The sequence below is a fragment of the Nicotiana tomentosiformis genome, chromosome 7 (assembly GCF_000390325.3).
Source record: "Nicotiana tomentosiformis chromosome 7, ASM39032v3, whole genome shotgun sequence".
Taxonomy (NCBI): Eukaryota; Viridiplantae; Streptophyta; class Magnoliopsida; order Solanales; family Solanaceae; genus Nicotiana; species Nicotiana tomentosiformis.
In genome coordinates, this window is record NC_090818.1 from 24,962,706 (window position 1) to 24,984,846 (window position 22,141).

The following is a 22,141-nucleotide window of genomic DNA, read 5'->3' on the forward strand; positions in this document are numbered from 1 at the left end:
ATATATAAGCTATATTCGATTTATATACTATATATACATCTTAAAATATATATATATATATATATATATATATATATATATATATATATACTATATTATATATACATAGTATGCATCTTAAAATATATTATATATACATCTTAAGATATACTATATATATATAGTATAGTATAGTAGATCTTAAGATATATATACATCTTAAGATATATAAGCTATATATATATATATAGTAAGATGTATATATAGTATATCTTAAGATGTATACTATCGAATATGACTTATAAACTATGTATATATATTATAGTATATATATAATATATTATAGTATATATATACATCTTAAGATATATATATATATATACACACACACACACTATACTATATATACATAGTATATTCGATATACTCGATATACATATATATAAGCTTATATATATATACTATACTATACTATATATACATCTTAAGATATATAAGCTATATTCGATTTATATACTATATATACATCTTAAGATATATATATATATATATACACACACACACACACTATAATATATATACATAGTATATAAGTCATATTCGATAGTATACATCTTAAGATATATTATATATACATCTTAAGATATATATATATATATATACACACACACTATACTATATATACATCTTATATATACACACACTATACTATATATACATAGTATATAAGTCATATTCGATAGTATACATCTTAAGATATATATAATATATATAGTAAGATGTATATATATTATAGTATAGTATAGTATATACTATATATACAACTTAAGATATATAAGCTATATTCGATATATTCGATATACATATATATATATATATATATATATATATAAGCTTATATATATACTATACTATAAGCTTATATATATACTATACTATAATATAATATATTATACCTCTTACTATATATAAGCTATATTCGATTTATATACTATATATACATCTTAAGATATATCTAGATATACTAGATATATATATAGTAGATATACATGTATATATAGTATATCTTAAGATGTATATATAGTATATCTTAAGATGTATATAGTATAGTATATATAGTATATCTTAAGATGTATATATAGTATAGTATATATGGTATATCTTAAGATGTATATAGTATATCGAATATAGTTTATATATCTTAAGTTGTATATATAGTATATATATACTATACTATACTATACTATAGTATATAAGCCGTATTCGATAGTATATATATAGGCTTATATATATATATGTATATCGAATATAGCTTATATATCTTATGAGATGTATATATAGTATAGACTATAGTATAGTATAAATATAAGCTTATATATATATATGTATATGTATATCGAATATAGCTTATATATCTTAAGTTGTATATATAGTATATTATATACTATATATATATATACTATACTATACTGTATTATACTATATGTATAGCTTAAGATATATAAAAAGACAAAAATATTGTAAGGAGATATTCAAATCAATGCGTTATATTTTTATTATAGCATTAAAAATCATGGCAATATCTTTCTTAGTCTTCCTCCCCTCTATGGAATGAGCATAACAAGGTGCTAATACCACCATTGAGAAGAAAAAGAAACTAATCAAGATGTGCCAAAATACAAGTTACATATTAATTTACATGGTATCTCTTACAAATTTCATAAATCCTTCAAGGTCCGGAGGAATTTTTGTTAGTGGTGGCGAAAATGAAGCTTGGTCATCACCGCTTCCAGGCGAAGCATCATCCTCCGCAAATTCATCGCATCTTTTAAAATATTCTCTAAGTCTACTTCTACGATTTGAATAAAAAAGCCAATTAAGAGCCATTTTAACCTTTTCAATTTCAACATTTAAAATTCGCATACCATCACCCACAATTAAATGGTAAATATGACAAATACATCTAACATGAAAAATGTTACTAGATACAGGACTTAGTATAGAAGTAAGCAAGGCTACAGCATTTGTGTTACTAGTAGCATTATCCATTGAAACTGACATTATTTTATCACTAATGCAAAAATATCTACAAATATCCACAATCGTGCTAGAAATAAACTGCCCTGTGTGACGTGAATTAATTATTCTATAAGCAATAATGCGCTTTTGCATTATCCAATGCTCATCAATCCAATGACTGGTAACAGTAAGGTAATCACAGTCATTACCACTTCTACCAATATCAGTTGTAATAGCAAGACGACAATTTATATGAGTAAATAAATAGCGCAAATATTGTTCATATTCATGTTTATATTTATAAATATCACTCTTTACGGTTGTGCGAGGAAAACCTTTATAAGTAGGATTATAAATTTTTCTAATATAATGCACAAAGTGGGGGTTAGAAGGAAAACTATAAGAGTGTAGGACGGGTAACATGTTTGGGTCGGGGAGCCGGGGGAAGTGGATGAGGAATATATTGGCCACTAGATTTACCACTCTTCGATTTTCCCTTATTTTTACTAAACATATTTTTTAAGGAATAAGCCATCTTAATTAATCAAGCAAAGTAAATAAAACAAACAAAATTATAATATTAAAACTTAAGAGTTGGAACGAGTTTACCGAATTGACGAATAACTTGTTGGAAATTGATCATCGTTGAAGATTTCAATTCACCAACTTCACAATTGTTTCACAAATTGTAATAATAAAGTAAGCAATAGTAGCAATTATAGAAGTAAATTAGAGAGAGATTGTGATAGATTGATGATTTTGTAAGAAAAAATGAAATAATGATGGGGTATTTATAGTTGAAAATAGGGAAAAAGTGTAATTATAAAAAGTTTGGGATTAAAACAAAGTTGGGGGATTAAATGGCTATTTCATAAATAGCCAACGGCTATTTTTGACAGCCCAACGGCTATTTTATATATATATATATAAATAATAATAAATAAAAAAAATAACCGTTGGGCCCGCTAGGCCCGCTAAGGGACCGGGCCGGTCCCGGACCGTTTGGCCCGTTTGGCCCGCAGTCCCGGGCCTGAACCGGCCCACTTGCCAGCCTTAGTGACAATATTAACTTATCTTAGTTGACAATAGTTATGGACTATATTACAAATAATTAAAAAAAAAACACTTAAAATTAAAATATATTTCGCCCAAATGAAATGCCTTTTGTCCCATACTAATATCACGCTCTTTCATTTTTCTTTTTATCTTCTTCATTCTGTAGCAATATTCTGCAATTGATTGCTCAGTCTTTTTGGGGAGAAATTTAAAAATAGCCAGATTTATAAGTGGTAATTGAAAAATAGTCAATGTTTCAAAAGTAATCGAAATATAGCAACTTTTCATGTAAAGATAAATTTGAACGAAAAAACTATTCAAAATCCGAAAAATATTCCAGCATAATATACTGGAGTTCCAGTATAATATACTGGAACTCCACTATATTCCAATATATTATACTGGAACTCCAGCATATTATACTGGAATTCCAGCATATTGTACTGGAACTCCAGCATAATATGCTAGAATTCCAGTATAATATACCGGTAATATACTGGAACTCCAGCATAATATACTGGAGTTCCAGTATAATATACCGGTCAAGAATAATATGCTGGAAGTTCATACACAGGTGCTCCAATCTCCAGTATATTATGCTGGAACTTTCTGCGTGTTGGAGTTCCAGCATAATATGCTGGAAGTTCATACACATGTGCGCCAATTTCCAGTATATTATGCTGGACCAGTCCGTGTTGCAGAAAAATGGTGACTATTTTTCAATGACTTTGCAAACGCTAACTATTTTTAAATTACTAGTGCGAAAACTGACTAGCATGTGTTATTTTGTCTTTTTGGGTAAGAACTTCATAAGTCTTCTTTTTCTTCACTCATTTTTAACTATGATCAAAAGTTTAAGATTTTCTTTTGGTACTTATTTTTTGCAATTGTGATTCCTCCAATTTGAAGAATACTTAATCTATTACAAAAAAAATATGTTCCTATTTTATGAAATCAATTCAATACTAGCAAACCTCTACGTGAATAAAGGAAGTTATATTACATGTGCCATGTGAATGTGTTAACTGCTGTCAGATTGCATATAGTATCACAAAGTTCCTCCTATAGTTGGGCATGGCTAATAAGAAATTCAAATGGCTAATCATCTTCATACCATACTTTTAAAAAAAAAAATATGTTACACTGTAAAAAACCAGTCCTACGCACAAACTCACCATTTTATCCCTCTTCTTCTCTTGATGTTTTCGATTATTTTGTTTTCTCATAATATGGTTGGTTACAATTTAGAATTCTGATTTTTAATAAAATTGCCTATGATACATTTGGGTAATCATCCATGTACATTTGGTGATCACCTAAGTTATAATTTGATAATTGCCTTTTTAAATGATACAGTTATATAGGAAAAATACGACATGACATGTGGCCGCTTAAAGGAAGGAAATGTGAAACATAAGATGAGAATGGCCACCGAACATAGCTATTACGCTTGTCACCGGAAGAAAAAACAATCATAAAAGGAGTATTAAATATTTTGCGTTCGGTAACATTGAATACAGAATATTTTGCAGCCTTAAGGATGATGGCCCGTTACAAGGAATTTGGCATTTATGTCTAATGTTACATCTTCATCAATGATCCTCATATTTGACATTAAAGAAGGGCATGATCCTAAGACTTCCTTCCCTAGATATAGCTATAAAAATGACACGAATTTTCTGGCTAACTTACACTACATTCTATACAGCATTTTAATACAATTTTATTTTTTCGCTTTTGATCTCATCATTGTTGTGCCCGGAAATCCTGTTCCCGAAATCATCAGCTTTGTCGTTCCATCTACATTCTAAGGCTAAGTATTTTATATTTCATCAGTTATTTCGTTACTTTTTTGATCAAATTAATTCACTTGTCTAAAAATCACAAACAAATTCAACTGTACCGTTTTACGGGTAAACAACAAGCATACATCTTTATAACAACATCCCTATATATAACAGACATTTACTACAAAAGCCAAGTTTTCTTGAGAACTAATTTTTTAAGTTATATTTTACCTCTTTATAACAGTTTTTTACCTATAACAACAACATCCATATTTATAACAGAATATTTTTGTAAAATTACCCCTCTATAACAACCATATAGAATCACTAAGATTACTAATAATAATTTAAAAAATATGCACGCAACCTTTTCCATTAAACAAAGTTTCTATCTTGCATAAGATATAAGATTTGAAGATTTGCACATGATATCTTTTCCAATGGATAAATTCAAAAAAAATATTTAGATAGAAAATTTAATTGTTAAGTTCTTAGATTGTCTTCAAGGAAAAGCTATTGGAGACCTTTTTGCAGAAAATTTGGATACGAATCTTCGCCAATTCAAGCGTTATATCGCTAGTCAGAGAAAGAAATCTACAAAATAAACTACAATAAGAAATTATTTGTCTAGGTAGCTTTAAAATGTTTGTCTTAGAGTTTAAATCTTTATACGTTTAGTTATGAATTTATTAATAATGTATCATCTTTCTTCAATATTTAACTAGTGGAATATGCATATCTTTTGAGATTTTAAATTTGAATAATATTTTTATCTTTTATATGTAATATTAATTTTTTTTATATCTATAACAGACAAAAAATATTTAAACCTCAAATGTTGTTATAAGTATATAGTAGTCATTCACTGTTAAAATCAAAAAGTATTAGAACAAAAGTTGTTACAGAGAGGGTTAGACAGTATATTGAAAGGATTTTTCCTCTTTATTCTTTGTTGAAATGACGGAACCCAAAGAAGTAATCCAACATCGTTTATGAAGATTTTTGCAGCGTCGAAAAACCGAAGATATACTAATGACGGATAATAACAATGAAATTAAGGTGAGTGGGTTTCTTATAATGAGTTTTAATTTTTTTATTTTGTTTTAGCTCCAATAATATCAGTTATTGCATTATTTTATTCTTTTATTGAAGAGATTTTATATTTTCTTTTAGGTATTTTAATTTTTTTTCCCGATGTTAAGGCCTTCTGGTGAAGAAAAAAAAATAGTAAACATATAGAAACTTTGAAGAGTTGAGGACGGAGCCGACGAGGACATTGATCAACCCAAGTTAAAATTTCAAGATTGCAAGTGTTATGTTTGAAATCGCCTAAATATATATGAAATCACCCATAGTTACTAGTATTTGGAATGTCTATCGAGTTCATCCAATTCTTGTAATATAAAATATTATGAATAATTATTTTGCTGTTTTAACATTTTATAATTAAGTTATGTATATGAAATAAATAAATATTTATTAAACTAAAATAAAGTAATAAAATTACTCGTATTAATGAATATTTGAGCGCCTGTATTACAACCGTAGATCACTTAAGCAATGATAAATAACATAGGAGTAATTTCTAGATAACATATAAATGATCTATGATTTCAATAGCATCTCTCACTTTATAAAAATGATCTTGGTAATAACTAATAAGCGATCAACCGTTATACAAGATTTCAGAAAATCAGAAGTACTCTTATCTTTCTCATTTTTACCTATTGAACCAGAAAATAAAATCTATTAATCAGAGGTACATTCACCTAAAACGCCAACTATGAATTACTATAAGTTATTGGTGTTTGGTTATAATTTTATATTTTTAGCGTATTGTTTATTTTATATTTTAGTGCTTTAATACTAAATTGTACTCTATTTGTGTTTAATGGAGTTTATTTTATGTGTAAGTAATTTAAAAATGAAATTAAGAGAAAAGTAAAGATTTTATGTGTATTTTATACGTTAAAATGATAGGCTCATGAAGACATAATGATGTGTGATGATTAAATTAAGAAAAGAAACCAAGAAAAGAGAAAGAAGGAAAGCTTACCTGAGAGATATGAAGCAACAAAGTTAGGCAGCCAAAGCAAGTCCCAACGTAGAAAGGAAAGGACAGCGACAGAACTAAATTGGCCGCGTTAATTGTCGCGTGGCACAATGTATAAGGTTAAAATCCTATTTTATTGTTTGACCGAGATCAGGAGTTTGCATCGAAGGACGACTCCGAAGTGGATCGGATCGAGGCACGAAGACAAGGTACCGAGATCGAGATTCGAGACACCTGCCAAGATCGAGGCCGACAGCAATCGAGACCAAACGAGAAAGGCATCGAGCAATACCGAAGATAACGTAATAACGGAAAAGCGAGATATCCGCGACTGGTCGAAAATCATGGCAAAAATCTCGAAACGAATCGAATCAAGAACGGTTGCTTAGTTAATCATGAGATTTCCTTCTGTAATTAGAATTGTACCATATATAGAATTTCTCTACTATATAAAGGGGGTTCTAACCATTTGTAGGGATGACTGATAAAAAAGACATATAATTTTCTTTATCGCTCCCGCTCTTGTTCTTCAACTTATCGTATTTTTATTGTCAATGTATCAACCAGTTCGAGGGTACTCCAACTCAAGGGCTGAGTTCTATTCAAATACTGGTTTGATTTGCCTTATAGTTCAATTATGTCTTTAATCTTCATATTTATCAATTGGTATTAAGTAAAATCACGTATCCTTAAATCCACATTATAAATTTAATTGTTATCCAATTTTGAGGGTAAATAGTTTGACGCCCACCATGGGGCTAAGGATAATAGTGATTGCTTAATACTGATTCCGATAACACACACTACTTTACGTTTGTTCTTGTAAGTATTTTTGTTTTCAGGAAAAAATATGTCAAACTCACAAACAACACCCGCACATGGTGACAACGGTTTCGAATTTCACGGGGAGAACAACAATATAGCCGCACCAGGAATCGAGGTGCCTCAGCTGATCTCGAGGGAGTACCAATTGCAAACCCCATCGACATCAGTTCACATATCACCCTAAATACAAATTTGGGCGCTGATCCCGAAGGTAGCGTACGCAGGGAAGGTCGATCTGGTGGTCGAGGTACGCAGGGCGGAGGAGATGGCGGAGTCAGCCTCCAATTGATATTTGAAATGTTACAGGCTCACCAAGCCGCTATAGCGTAACTACAAAATCAACATCGAGAACCGAGTGGGGTATAACCAGAAGTCGTCTACAGGACAGAGCCAGTGCCGGAAAGGTCGAATGCCAATGAATTGGGGACTGACCCCGTCATTATGAAAATGCTCGAGGAGCTCACTAAACGAATTGAAACGGGAGAAAAGAAAATCGAGGCAAATGACAAGAAAGTAGAGACATATAACTCCCAGGTTGACCAAATACCGGGGGCACCACCAATTTTAAAAGGTATGGACTCGAAGAAGTTTGTGCAGAAGTCGTTCCCCCCCAAGTGCGGCTCCGAAGCCCATTCCGAAGAAATTTCGCATGCCGGAAATCCCCAAGTACAATGGGACCACCGAATCCAAATGAGCATGTCACCTCCTATACATGTGTGATAAAAGGAAATGATTTAGAAGATGATGAGATCGAATCGGTTCTACTAAAGAAATTTGGAGAAACTCTATCTAATGGGGTAATGATATGGTATCACAATATGCCACCTAATTCCATCGATTCCTTCGCCATTCTTGCAGACTCTTTCGTAAAGGCACACGCCGGAGCAATAAAGGTTACGACTAGGAATTCAGACCTCTTCAAGGTAAAACAGAAAGATAACAAAATGTTGAGGGAGTTCGTATCTCGGTTCCAGATAGAATGCATGGAACTACCACCAGTCACAGGTGATTGGGTTGTTCAAGCTTTTACTCAAGGTTTGAACGATCGGAGTTCGGTGGCCTCACGACAGCTAAAGCAGAATTTAATTGAATATCCAGTGGTAACCTGGGTCGATGTACATAATCGATACCAGTCGAAGATCAGGGTCGAGGATGATCAATTAGGGACCCCTTCCGGTTCCGCTTCCGATCAGGCCCGTTGGAAGAACTCAGAGAGATATCAACAGAAAACCTCGATCGAACAGAGACCGATATCAACCATACAATGCAGATCGTAGAAACAGTGGCCCAGGACGCAATCCCATCCGAAATGATCGAAGGAACGATCGAGGACAAAGCTCTCGAGGGCTCATGAGAAAAAAATGGTTTCGATAAATGTGCCAATCCCACAGAGGCACCATGATTATCAGAATACAACTTCAGCATCGACGCATCAGGTATTTTGTCAGCCATTGGGAGAATCAAAGATACTAGATGGCCCAGCCCCATACAGACCGATCCATCCCAAAGGAACCCCAATCAAATATGTAAATACCATGGTACGCATGGTCACAGAACCGAAGACTGTAGACAACTAAGGGAGGAAGTGGTCCGTCTATTCAACGAGGGTCACCTTCGAGAGTTCTTGAGCGACCGAGCTAAAAATCATTTTAGAGACAATGATGCAAATAGGAAAAATGAGTAGGAAGAACCACAACACGTGATTCACATGATCGTTGGTGGGATCGATATTACACAAGGGCCCATTTTCAAATGCACTAAGGTATTGATCACAGGGAAAAACAAACTCGAGACTATGTACCAGAAGGCACTTTATCATTCAACGATGAGGAAGTAGAAGGGATCTCACAACCCCACAATGATGAATTGGTAATCTTTATCCTTGTGAATAAAATTCAGGTTAAACGTGTTTTAATTGATCCAGGAAGCTCGGCCAATATTATTCGATCGAGGGTTGTGGAGCAGCTCGGCCTACAAGATCAGATCGTGCCCGCAGCTCGAGTTCTCAATGGTTTCAACATGGCAAGTGAAACGACTAAAGGATAAATCATTTTACCAGTAAATATAGCTGGGACTATTCAAGAAACCAAGTTCCATATGATCGAAGGCGATATGAGATACAATGCCATGTTCGGAAGACCCTGGATTCACAATATGAGGGAAGTCCCTTCAACACTTCACCAAATGCTGAAGTTCTCAACACCGGATGGAGTAAAAATAGTGTATGGGGAACAACACGCTGTCAAAGAGATGTTCGCGGTCGACGAAGTGATACCGATATCGGAACTGTCATCAACAAAAGGATCGGAGTCCAAAGGAAAATAGGAAGCTAAATAGCAACCACAACTGCCAACCTCGACTCAATCGGAGAAGCAGGGAACGGACAAGGACGATGACTATTGGATTCCTCGATCCTTCATATTCCCCGAGGATTCCGACGCCACCAAATCGACGGTGAGGAGCTAGAGGAGGTCGTACTAATTGGGCATCTACTCGATTGAAAGGTATACATGGGAACGGGGTTAAACCCCGAGCTCAGGGAAAAACTCATTAAATTTCTTATCAATAATATGGATTGTTTTGCTCGGTCCCATTTAGATATGACAAGGATCTCGCTGGAAATCGCTACACATTGACTGAGCTTGGAAGAAGTTCCGCCCGGTAAAACAAAAGAGAGGACCCCAATCCGAGGTAAAACATGCATTCATCAAGGACGTGGTAACCAAACTTCTCAAAATAGGATCCATTCAGGAGGTAAAATATCCCGAATGGTTAGCAAACGTAGTCATAGTCCCTAAAAAGGGAAATAAACTTAGGATGTGTGTAGATTATAAAGATTTAAACAAAGCATGTCTTAAAGACTCTTTTCCTCTGCCGAATATCGATCGCATGATCGATGCCATGGCCGGCCACGAGATCCTTAGTTTTCTCGATGCCTACTCTAAGTACAATCAAATACAAATGAACCCGGAGGATCAGGAAAATACTTCGTTCATTACTAAGTACGACACCTATTATTATAATGTAATGTCGTTTGGACTAAAAAATGCTGGTGCCACTTATCAACGCTTAGTAAATTGAATGTTCGAAAAATAAATAGGTAAGTCAATGGAAGTTTATATTGATGATATGCTAGTTAAGTCCCTGCGAGTAGATGACCATTTGACACATTTGCAGGAGACCTTCGATATACTAAGGAAATACAACATGAAACTCAATCCGGAGAAGTGTGCATTCGGGGTCGGCTCGGGCAAGTTCCTCGGCTTTATGGTATCAAATCGGGGTATCAAAATCAACCCCGATAAGATCAAGGCGATCGAAGACATCACATTCATGGATTATGTTAAGGCCGTACAAAGATTAACAGGGCGCATAACCGCCGTAGGCCGATTCATCTCAAAGTCTTCAGATAGAAGTCACAAGTTCTTCTCGCTGCTAAAAAAAAAGAACATTTTTGCATGGACCCCGGAATGACAACGGGCATTGGAAGAGTTAAAGTGGTACCTCTCGAGCCCGCCACTGCTTCATACTCCGAAAGCAGACGAGCAACTTTACTTGTACTTAGCAGTCTCGGAAATCGCGGTAAGTGGAGTCCTAGTTTGAGAAAAACAAGGTACGCAATTTCCTGTTTACTATGTTAGTCGAACTCTAGGCAAGGCCGAGACCCGTTACCCACACTTAGAAAAATTGGCGCTTGCCCTAATAAGCGCCTCTAGGAAATTAAAACCATATTTTCAATGTCACTCAATTTGTGTGGTGACCATTTATCCTCTTCGCAATATTTTGCATAAGCCCGAACTCTCGGGCCGATTGGACAAATGGGCCGTCGAAATCAGCGGGTACGATATTGAGTATCAACCCCGAACGACCATCAAGTCTCAAATCTTAGCAGACTTCGTGGCCGACTTTACGCCAGCCCTCGTACCTGAGGTCGAAAAAGAACTATTATTAAAATCGGGTACAACATCGGGGGTGTGGACCCTATTCACAGACGGTGCTTCGAACGTGAAGGGGTCCGAGCTAGGCATCGTTTTGAAGTCACCCACAGGTAATACAATTAGCCAGTCTATCAAAACTTCCAAGTTAACTAACAATGAGGCCGATTATGAGGCCATGATTGTAGGTCTCGAGCTAGCTAAGAGTTTGGGAGCAGAGGTCATCGAAGCCAAATGTAACTCCTTACTTGTGGTAAACCAAGTCAACGGAACCTTCGAGGTTCAAGATGATCGAATGCAGAGATACTTGGATAAATTACAGGCGACACTACATTGGTTTTAAGAATGAACCTTACGGCATGTACCTCGAGAGCAAAACAGCGAAGCCGATGCCCTTGTAAATTTGGGGTTGTCGGTCGAAGACGACGAAATTAGCACGGGGACTATCGTGCAACTATCGAGGTCAGTGATCGAAGAAGGCCATGCCGAAATAAAATCCACAAGTCTGACCTGGGATTGGAGGAATAAATATATCGAGCACCTAAAGAACGGAAAGCTTCCGTCGGATCCTAAGGAATCGAGGACTCTACATATGAAGGTCGCATGATTCACATTTGCCGAAGGTGGAACACTATATAGAAGGATGTTCAATGGACCATTGGCAATATGTTTGGGTCCCGGAGATATCGACTACGTCCTATGGGAAATTCACGAGGAAACTTACCGAAATCATTCCGGTGCCGAATCATTGGTTCACAAAGTTATCAGAGCAGGATACTACTGGGCCAATATGAAAAAAGATACTAAAGAATTCGTTCGATAGTGCGACAAGTGTCAAAGATATGCGCTGATGATTCACCAACCCGGGGAGCAACTCCATTCGGTCCTATCCACATGGTTGTTCATGAAATGGGGAATGGATATCGTCGGCCTTCTACCATCGGCCCCAGGTAAAGCTAAATTTATTTTATTTATGACTGACTATTTCTCTAAATGGGTTAAAGCATAGGCCTTCGAAAAAGTCAGGGAAAAAGAAGTTATCGACTTCATCTGGGACCACATTATATGTCGATTCGGAATGCCTACCGAGATCGTATACGACAATGGAAAGCAATTCATCGGCAACAAAGTAACAAAGTTTCTTGAAGACCACAAAATCAAAAAGATCTTGTCAACGCCATATCGCCCCAGTAGAAACGGACAGGGAGAATCAACGAACAAAACCATCATTCAAAATCTAAAGAAAAGTTGAACGACGCTAAGGGAAATGGAGAGAAATGTTGCCCGAGGTTCTTTGGGCGTATCGAACAACATCAAAATCCGGTACGGGGTCAACACCGTTCTCTTTAGTACATGGCGTCGAAGCTCTAATCTCGGTCGAAGTTAAGGAATCTAGCATTAGGTTTCGATATGCAACGGAAGAGTCGAATCACTAGGCTATGAATACAAGTCTCGAATTGCTAGATGAAAAACGGGAAACCGCCCTCGTTCGAATAGCGGCACAGAAGCAATGGATCAAAAGGTACTACAACCGAAGAGCCAATTTTTGACATTTTAGAACCGGGGACTTAGTACTGAGAAAAGTCACCCTCAATACTCAAGACCCAAACGAAGGAAAACTCGACCCAAATTGGGAGGGACCGTATCAGATCCTCGATATCTTCGAAAAAGGATCTTACTAACTCGGCACGATGAATGACGAACAATTATCAAATAATTGGAACGTGTCACTCCTCAAACGATATTATTATGACATTCTCTATTTTCATTAAAATTTTATGCTAACCAATTACAGGCGTTCTATCAGAGACATCGGAGCATCCTTCAACATGAAGCCCTTAGGTCTGAAAGCATACGTTGGACTCTTTTTCCCTTCGATCGGTTTTTGTCCCAAATGGGTTTTTCCGGTAACGTTTTTAACAAGGCAACCATTGTTTGTGCTAACTTAGAGCAATTCAACAGTATCCGAGGCTCCTTTACAATCAACCTCGAATACTGGGGGGCATCACCCTCGGATAGTTACAAGGAAAATATTTCGTGTCGATAGGGTCTCGATATGTAAATTTTGTAGAGGACCAAACGGTCAAATGAACCGTGTCCATATAGATTACTCGAGCCCTTAATGGCAAAACATGTACGCATGTATAATCTATTGGAAGAAGTATTTTTTTCTTACTAGATGCTCCATGCTTTAGAAAACTTTATACTTTACAATTTCATACATGATCTATGGTGGAAACTGGCTCAAGGGCCGATCACAACTGAAGTTCAAACAATTTACCCGATACTCGGGGACTGTCGCCCAAAAAATTAACACGATCAATTCCCTAAACCACAAGATCGTAAGACCTTAAAAAGGCAATCCTCAATTTTATAGGCCACGGCCACCCCACTTGGGGACTGATACTTCTAACAAGTTTGAAGTATAACAGGGGAATAAGTCCATAAGGTGAATCCCAAGTTAAAGGCTAAGGCCGAATCAACACGGTTCAGAGACGTCCGATTTTCGTTATTAAACAGTCCTTCAAATATTTTCACAAACCGGTTAAAAAGGCAATCCTCGGCTAAATTTCTAAGGGTATCGATAATATTGACCCTCGAAAACCTTAATGGATACAAAGGCGTTCGAACTCTCGAACAAATCTTTTATTTTATGCTAAGGCATTACGAAATAAAGGGTCTCGATAATATCAACTCTTGAAAATCCTAAAGGGTACGGAACCGTTCGAATTCTCGAGCAAATCCTTTATTTCGTGTTAAGTGTTACGCGGCGCCTTCCTGAAGTTCCTTGGAAGGGCGACGTAAGGCTAGGCAACCGATGTCAGTACGGTTGCTGTCCGCCAACTGAGGTCCCCTCCGTACGCTAGACTAGATTGTCAGTGCCGTACGGGAAAACCAATGTCATGAGCAATTGAAAGAGAGCAGAAAAGAGAATTGAGAATGAAAGAAAGCTTGATTGCATTGAATGAAAGCTATTACAGAAAACAAGACGGTGTCGGGGGGGAGAGACACCAGTACAGAGAATTGTTTGCTTGCTTGAAAGTTTTGATTGCTTGGTCCCCCTTAATAATGCTTAAAAAAAATAAACCAAAGTTACATGACTAGACCTATGAAAGCTGGAAAATCACACTTAAAGAAAATGCAGCAAAACTACTCTATATTTACAATGAAAAGGACTTAGTCTTCTACAAAGCAGCAGCAAGTCCGTTGGCAGCAACTTTGTCTTTAGCATCAGGGTCTGCGCGCGCGGCATTGTCTGCGCGCGCGGCGCTGTCGGCTTTTGCCTGTGGCTGGGCGCTGGCGATGGCTATCGGTGGGGCGACAGAGGCACATGCGCGCTTGTCACTTGGAGCTGCCGAGACCACGGGGCCGACCGTGGCGACGGGCGTTGGGAGGCTGGCCAGGACGCCACGGGGCGCGTCCAAGGGATCATGGGGCATGGCTGGAAAGCCGCCCATGACATTCTCCCCCACCTGAGTTGGCGACGTCCTCGGCGCCTTCCTTGCAAGGTAATCATCAATCAGGCTCTTGTAGGCTTTGAGGTTTGTTCCCCTCTCCCAAGTATTCTCCTCTGCATCACATCCCTGCCATTTCACCAAGAACTCCTGGTGATCTTTTCTTGAGGCGTGAATCACTCGATCATCAAGAATAGCTTCAGCACGCCTTTTTCCGGTTGAATTGGGGCCTCGAATACTTGGTATTGTGAGTTGGCTTCGTGAAGGATCCTCCACATCTTCCCGAAAAGGTTTCAGGAGACTGACATGGAAAACAGGATGGATTTTCCACCAAGCTGGGGTATCCACCCGGTATGCAACTTTCCCAATGCGCCTTTCAATGGACAAGGGTCCAATATATTTTTGCAATAGGCGAGGGTCATGGACCCCTGCAAACAAGTACCGCTTTGGGATTTTGACCATCACTTTGTCTCCCACCTGGTATTCCACAAAGCGGCGATTCTGATCAGCATGCCTCTTCATCCGCTTTTGGGCTTTGACAAGATAGCTCCGCACTATCTCCAAATTTTGCTTCCATTCTTTTGAGAAGCTGGCAGCCCGAGGAGATTTTGACATGTTTGGTGCGTTCACTGTGTGTGGGAGTAGCGGTTGCTGTCCGGTAACAATTTCAAAAGCGCTTTTGTTGGTACTTGAGCTCTTTTGTGAATTGAAACACAGTTGAGCAGCATCCAGAAGCTTCACCCAATTCTTCTGCGATCCGGTCACAAAGTGCCGGAGATATTCCTCTAGCATGCCATTGAATCGCTCCGTCTGGCCATCAGATTGCGGATGAAAACTTGAGCTATGACTCAATTTTGACCCGAGGCACTTAAAGAGTTGGGTCCAAAAATTGCTAGTGAAGCGTGAGTCGCGATCACTAACAATGTCTTTAGGTAAGCCCCAATACTTGACGACATGAGAGAAGAATAGTCGAGCTGTATCTTCTGCTGATATATATTGTGGGGCTGCTATAAAGGTAGCATACTTGGAAAACCGATCCACCACAACCAAGATAGTTGTGAGATCTCCGACCTTGGGCAATCCGGTGATGAAGTCCAGGGAAACGCTTTCCCAAGGTCTTTTTGGTACAGCTAGTGGTTCCAAGAGCCCTGCCTGCGTCAAGCGGTCTGACTTATCTTTTTGGCATACTAGACAAGTCTTCACATACTGAGCGACGTCATCGACCATTTGAGGCCAATAATATGCACGGCGAAGTAATGCCATGGTGCGTTCCTCGCCGGGATGACCGGCCCACAAAGTATCGTGGCATTCTGCAAGAAGAGTCCGTCGCAGATCTCCTCCTTTAGGAACATAAAGTCGGTTCCCTTTCACCTTCAGGAACCCATCTTCGGTGTAGAACTGGCGAGTCTTGCCCTGTCCTACCAAATCAACCAAATACTGTGCAGCAGGATCCTTGATGAGTAGATCCTGTATCTGGTCTTTTATGGTGGTGGTTACTTCGCTTCCCTTTAGGGCGGCGAGAACACACATCGATGCTAGATCAGCTCTCCGACTGAGTGCATCAGCAACATGATTGGTCTTTCCACTTCGGTACTCCAGGTTGAAGTGAAATTCCGCTAGGAGTTCCTGCCACCTAGCCTGTCGTCCATTCAGCTTTGGCTGGGTCATGAAATGGCTAACGGCTGTATTGTCTGTCTTGACCACGAATGGGGCTCCCAGTAGATAATGCCTCCAAAGGCGTAAGCAATGAACGACAGCCAATAATTCTTTCTCATGGGCGGCATAGCGTCGCTCTGCATCCTTCAGTTTCCGGCTCTCGTACGCTACGGGATGCCCTTCTTGTAGCAATACTCCACCAAGTGCATAGTCGGAGGCATCCGTTTGCACTTCGAATGGCTTGGCCAAGTCAGGGAGGGCCAAGACTGGGCTACTGGACATAGCCATCTTCAATGCGTCGAAGGCCTTTGCCCGCTTGGGGCCCCAATCCCACGGGGTGGCCTTCTTGAGAAGTTCTGTCAGCGGCACTGCAATGAGGGAGTAACTTTTCACAAACCGCCGATAGAAGTTGCATAGGCCAAGGAACGACCTCAAGGCATGTATATCCTTAGGAGGCGGCCATTCTGTAATGGCCTGAATCTTCTGCTGGTCCATCTTGATCCTCCCTTCCTCGATGACATGTCCGAGGAAGTCAATTTGTTTCTGAGCAAAGGAGCACTTGGATAGCTTCGCATATAGTTCGTGCTCCCGCAATCGGGCTAGGACCTTCCGCAAATGCTCCAGGTGTTCTTCTAGTGTCTGGCTATATACCACAATGTCATCCAAATAAACCACGACGAATTCGTCAATGTATTCTCGGAAGACTTGGTTCATCAAGGTGCAAAATGTGGCTGGCGCGTTAGTCAGGCCAAAGGGCATAACCAGGAAGTCGTACGACCCATATCTTGTCACACAGGTCGTCTTGTGCTCATCACCATCGGCAATCCGAACTTGCCAATAACCTGTCCTCAGGTCTATTTTGGTGAATACCGTCGCACCACCCAGTCTATCAAACAAGTCTGCCATTAGCGGAATAGGGTACTTGTTTTTCACGGTGATTTTGTTTAGAGCCCGGTAATCCACGCAGAGTCGCAAACTACCATCATGTTTCTTTTGGAATAGCACAGGGGACCCGTATGGGGACTTAGAGGGCACAATGATCCCTGTGTCTAGCATTTCCGTCAATTGTCTCCGAAGCTCGGCGAGTTCGGGTTGTGACATTCTGTATGGCGCCCGGGCAGGTGGCTTCGCACCCGGCACCAACTCAATCTCATGGTCCACAGTTCGCCTAGGCGGAAGACGCTTTGGCATGTCTTGTGGCATGATGTCTTCAAATTCCAGAAGTAACTCCTTCACGGGTGCAGGAATGGGACCCGAGGAGCGTTCTATATCTTCCATGCAGAGGGTAGCCAGGAACGTGGGTTCATGTCTTTTTACCCCCTTCTTCAACTGCAAGGCCGAGATGTTCTCGGCTGCCATCTTCATGGGAATGCACGGAATAATGCAGGGCTTGGCCCCATTTGCCCCCATCATCAGCAGCATGTCTGCATACGGTGCGGGCATGGTATTGGTCTGTCTCAGGAATTCCAACCCCACGATTAACTCAAAGTCATCTATGATCACTACGCGCAGGTTGAACTTTCCTTCATAAGGGCCAAGCTTCACTGGTACTTCTTTGGCTATTCCACCCACTGGTTGAGGTGGTGAGTTGATAGCCTTCACACGACCTTTGCCCTTTCCTACGACTAGTCCAAGACGCTCCACCTGAGTCGAGGCTAAGTAGTTGTGGGTGGCACCTGTGTCTATCATTGCCCGAATGGGCTTGCCATTTACCTTCATGTCAACGAACATTAGGGTCCTCTCTTGATGAGGAGGAGTCCTCAAATTCGCCTTCTTATTTCCTTTCCTGGCAATTGGACAGGGGCCCTTCTTCTTGCGGATACCGGCACTGGTACCCGCTAAGGGCTCAGAAATGGAGCCAACAATTGCATTGAATGCACCTACTGGCTCGGTCTGGTCCGCATCATCGGCGTCGTCATCCGTCCCATCCTCAAAAGCTTGATGGGCATTCATCTGTGCATGTGGACATTCATTATTCCAATGTGGTCCGCCGCAATGGCGACATCCTGAGGGGGGCTTCCTCCCCCGATCATTGTTGTTAGATGCAGCACTAGTACTGCCGGAAGAGGGAGTCTTGGATTTGGGTGCACTCCGGTCTCCTCCACTTCTGCTAGGGCCACTAGTGTTTGGTTGGCCCCCTTTGTATCCTCCTCGGACAGGCTGTTGAGGCCTATCCTTCCGGGCTTCCACTTGGTAATCCCCAAGGCACTCTGCTGCTTGGATTGCCTTAGGCAACGTGTCTACCCTTTGTCTCTGCAACTCCATCCGGGCATAAGGTTTCAACCCTTCCAGGAAGGTGAAGAGTTTGTCTTTGTCCCCCATGTCCCGGATGTTCAGCATGAGCGCGGAGAATTCCCGCACGTAATCTCGCACTGATTTGGTCTGGCGGAGCTCCCGCAACTTTCTCCTGGCATTGTACTCAACATTTTCGGGGAAGAACTGTAGGCGTATGGCTGCCTTCAGTTCCGCCCATGTGTCGAGGGCATCTTCACCTGCCTTGATGGCTTCGTACTTCACCCGCCACCAGAGTTTGGCATCACCCTGAAGATACATGGCAGCAGTTGCTACCTTCTTAGCTTCTTCCAGGCTTCCCACGGCATCGAAGTATTGCTCGATGTCGAAAATGAAATTTTCCACTTCTTTGGCATTTCGAGCTCCACTGTATGGCTTTGGCTCAGGAATTTTCAGCTTTTGTGCCATGGGGGCGAGGTTCACACCACCCCCAAATTGGTTTCCGCCTCCTCGAAGTAGGCCTTGTAAAGCAGCATTGACAACATTGAGCTGGCCTGTCAAGTTGTCAATGGTTTGTTGCATGGCAGTCACCCTGTCTGCCTCTTGTTCCCTGTTGGCTAAATCCTCGGCACGCTCCTGCTGGAGGACCTCAAATTTACCAAAAATTTCAGCTGCCTCTGTGGCTGCTGTTTGCCGGTCTCCTTCAGAGTCGCGGCTGATGTTTTCTATGTCAACTTCGGCCTGGATGAGTCTGCGGTCCAGGTCGTCCAACCTTTGCACTAGGCTGGTTTTTAGATCGGGCACCATTTCCACGATGGGCCGTAATGCGTCAACCGTTCCCTCAAGGGTCGCGATGCGATCCCCATAATTCACCATGGTCAGAAATGGTGGTAATTGCAATGTGATCCCTCGTCCGATGTCGAGCCTAGGCTCTGATACCAACTGTTACGCGGCGCCTTCCTGAAGTTCCTTGGAAGGGCGACGTAAGGCTAGGCAACCGATGTCAGTACGGTTGCTGTCCGCCAACTGAGGTCCCCTCCGTACGCTAGACTAGATTGTCAGTGCCGTACGGGAAAACCAATGTCATGAGCAATTGAAAGAGAGCAGAAAAGAGAATTGAGAATGAAAGAAAGCTTGATTGCATTGAATGAAAGCTATTACAGAAAACAAGACGGTGTCGGGGGGGAGAGACACCAGTACAGAGAATTGTTTGCTTGCTTGAAAGTTTTGATTGCTTGGTCCCCCTTAATAATGCTTAAAAAAAATAAACCAAAGTTACATGACTAGACCTATGAAAGCTGGAAAATCACACTTAAAGAAAATGCAGCAAAACTACTCTATATTTACAATGAAAAGGACTTAGTCTTCTACAAAGCAGCAGCAAGTCCGTTGGCAGCAACTTTGTCTTTAGCATCAGGGTCTGCGCGCGCGGCATTGTCTGCGCGCGCGGCGCTGTCGGCTTTTGCCTGTGGCTGGGCGCTGGCGATGGCTATCGGTGGGGCGACAGAGGCACATGCGCGCTTGTCACTTGGAGCTGCCGAGACCACGGGGCCGACCGTGGCGACGGGCGTTGGGAGGCTGGCCAGGACGCCACGGGGCGCGTCCAAGGGATCATGGGGCATGGCTGGAAAGCCGCCCATGACATAAGGCACGTCATAATTTATATGATTAAACGATAAACTTTTCAAGCCGAAAAAGGGAGAAAGCCATTCTTTTTGCCATGGCCATATCGGCCTAATTCAAGAGCCTAAAGGGCCAGTTTATTTTTGTGTTCGAAGAATTCATCATCACTCAATTAAAACCTAAGGGTCACCCTATTCCGAGTTCGAGCAAGTACTCACTCGATTATAAAAACTACACCAGTTCGGTTTCGATCAAAATGCCTAAGCCTCGAACTTATGAACAAAACTTTCACAAGGCGTAAAAGAAATAAAGACAAGTCGGAAAGGAAAGAGATCTTTATATATATGAATATTTACAAGGTCCAATCAGGATCCTATACAAAAGATCAAAATTGAAAAATCCTAAGGTTCTTGATCTCATATGGGGGCGGCTTCTTCTACATCGAGGTCCTCCCCATTCTCGGACCCGCTCTTGCTGCCATCATCATCATCATCGGAAGTGGCCAACGCTCCAGCTTCGGCTTCATGCTCTCTAGCCTTTGCTATCTCGTTGGTAAGATCGAAACCTTGAGCGTGAATCTCCTCGACAGTTTCCCTCCGAGATTGGCATTTGGCGAGTTCAGCAATCCAATATGCTCGAGTTTGAGCGGTCTCGGTTGCCTCTCTCACTTCTACTTGAGCGGCTTCAGCATCGGCCTAATAGACGACCACGATCGCATCCGCCTCAGCCTTTGCATTTTCGGCTTCAGATTTGGCCTTGGCAAGTTCAGAAGCCAACCGAGCCTCGAGCTCCTCTATTTTCCTTGCTTGAGATGAACTCTTCTCCTTCATGCCTTGAAGTTGACTTTCGACCGATGATAATTGGGCTCGAACAGTCTCTTTTTCTGCAGTAAAGCGGTCCATACCTTCTTTCCATCCCAAGGACTCTGCTTTTTTCGTGTCGACCTCCTTACGGAACTGCTCGATCCTCTCGATCTTCTGCTGCAACTATGAGATTGAAATGTTAGCCATCGTTCCCGAATCGATCCCATGAGCTTTTAATATTTTCATTACCTTCTCGATCAGGTCTGTCTGATCTTGGTGCGCCTTGGCCAACTCGGCTTGAAGATCTTTGATCTCTTCCTCTTTCTGCACACTAAGAAGTTTGAGGGCATTTCTCTCCTCCGAAAGCCCTCGGAAGTTAGCCTCACATCGGCTTAGCTCTGCCCGAGACTTGAAAAATGCCTCTTGATGAAGAGCTAAAGCCTATATGAAAAAGAGAAAAAGTTAGGCAGAAAATAGAAGAATATGATATCAACAAAGGGAATCGAGACTTACCCGATTCAGGGCTCGTTGACCCTCGAAGAAAAGACCCGATGCATCACTCGGGTCGGCAGCATCCTCGATATCTGTAAACAAATCACAGAAGGGGTCCTCTCCATGATGAGCTCTATCTACCTCGAGGGTCTCCGAAGCTCGGGCTTCCTGAATCGCCCCTTCGGAAAAAGCAGGGAGAGTGGGCGAGTCTCCGATTACTATCGCC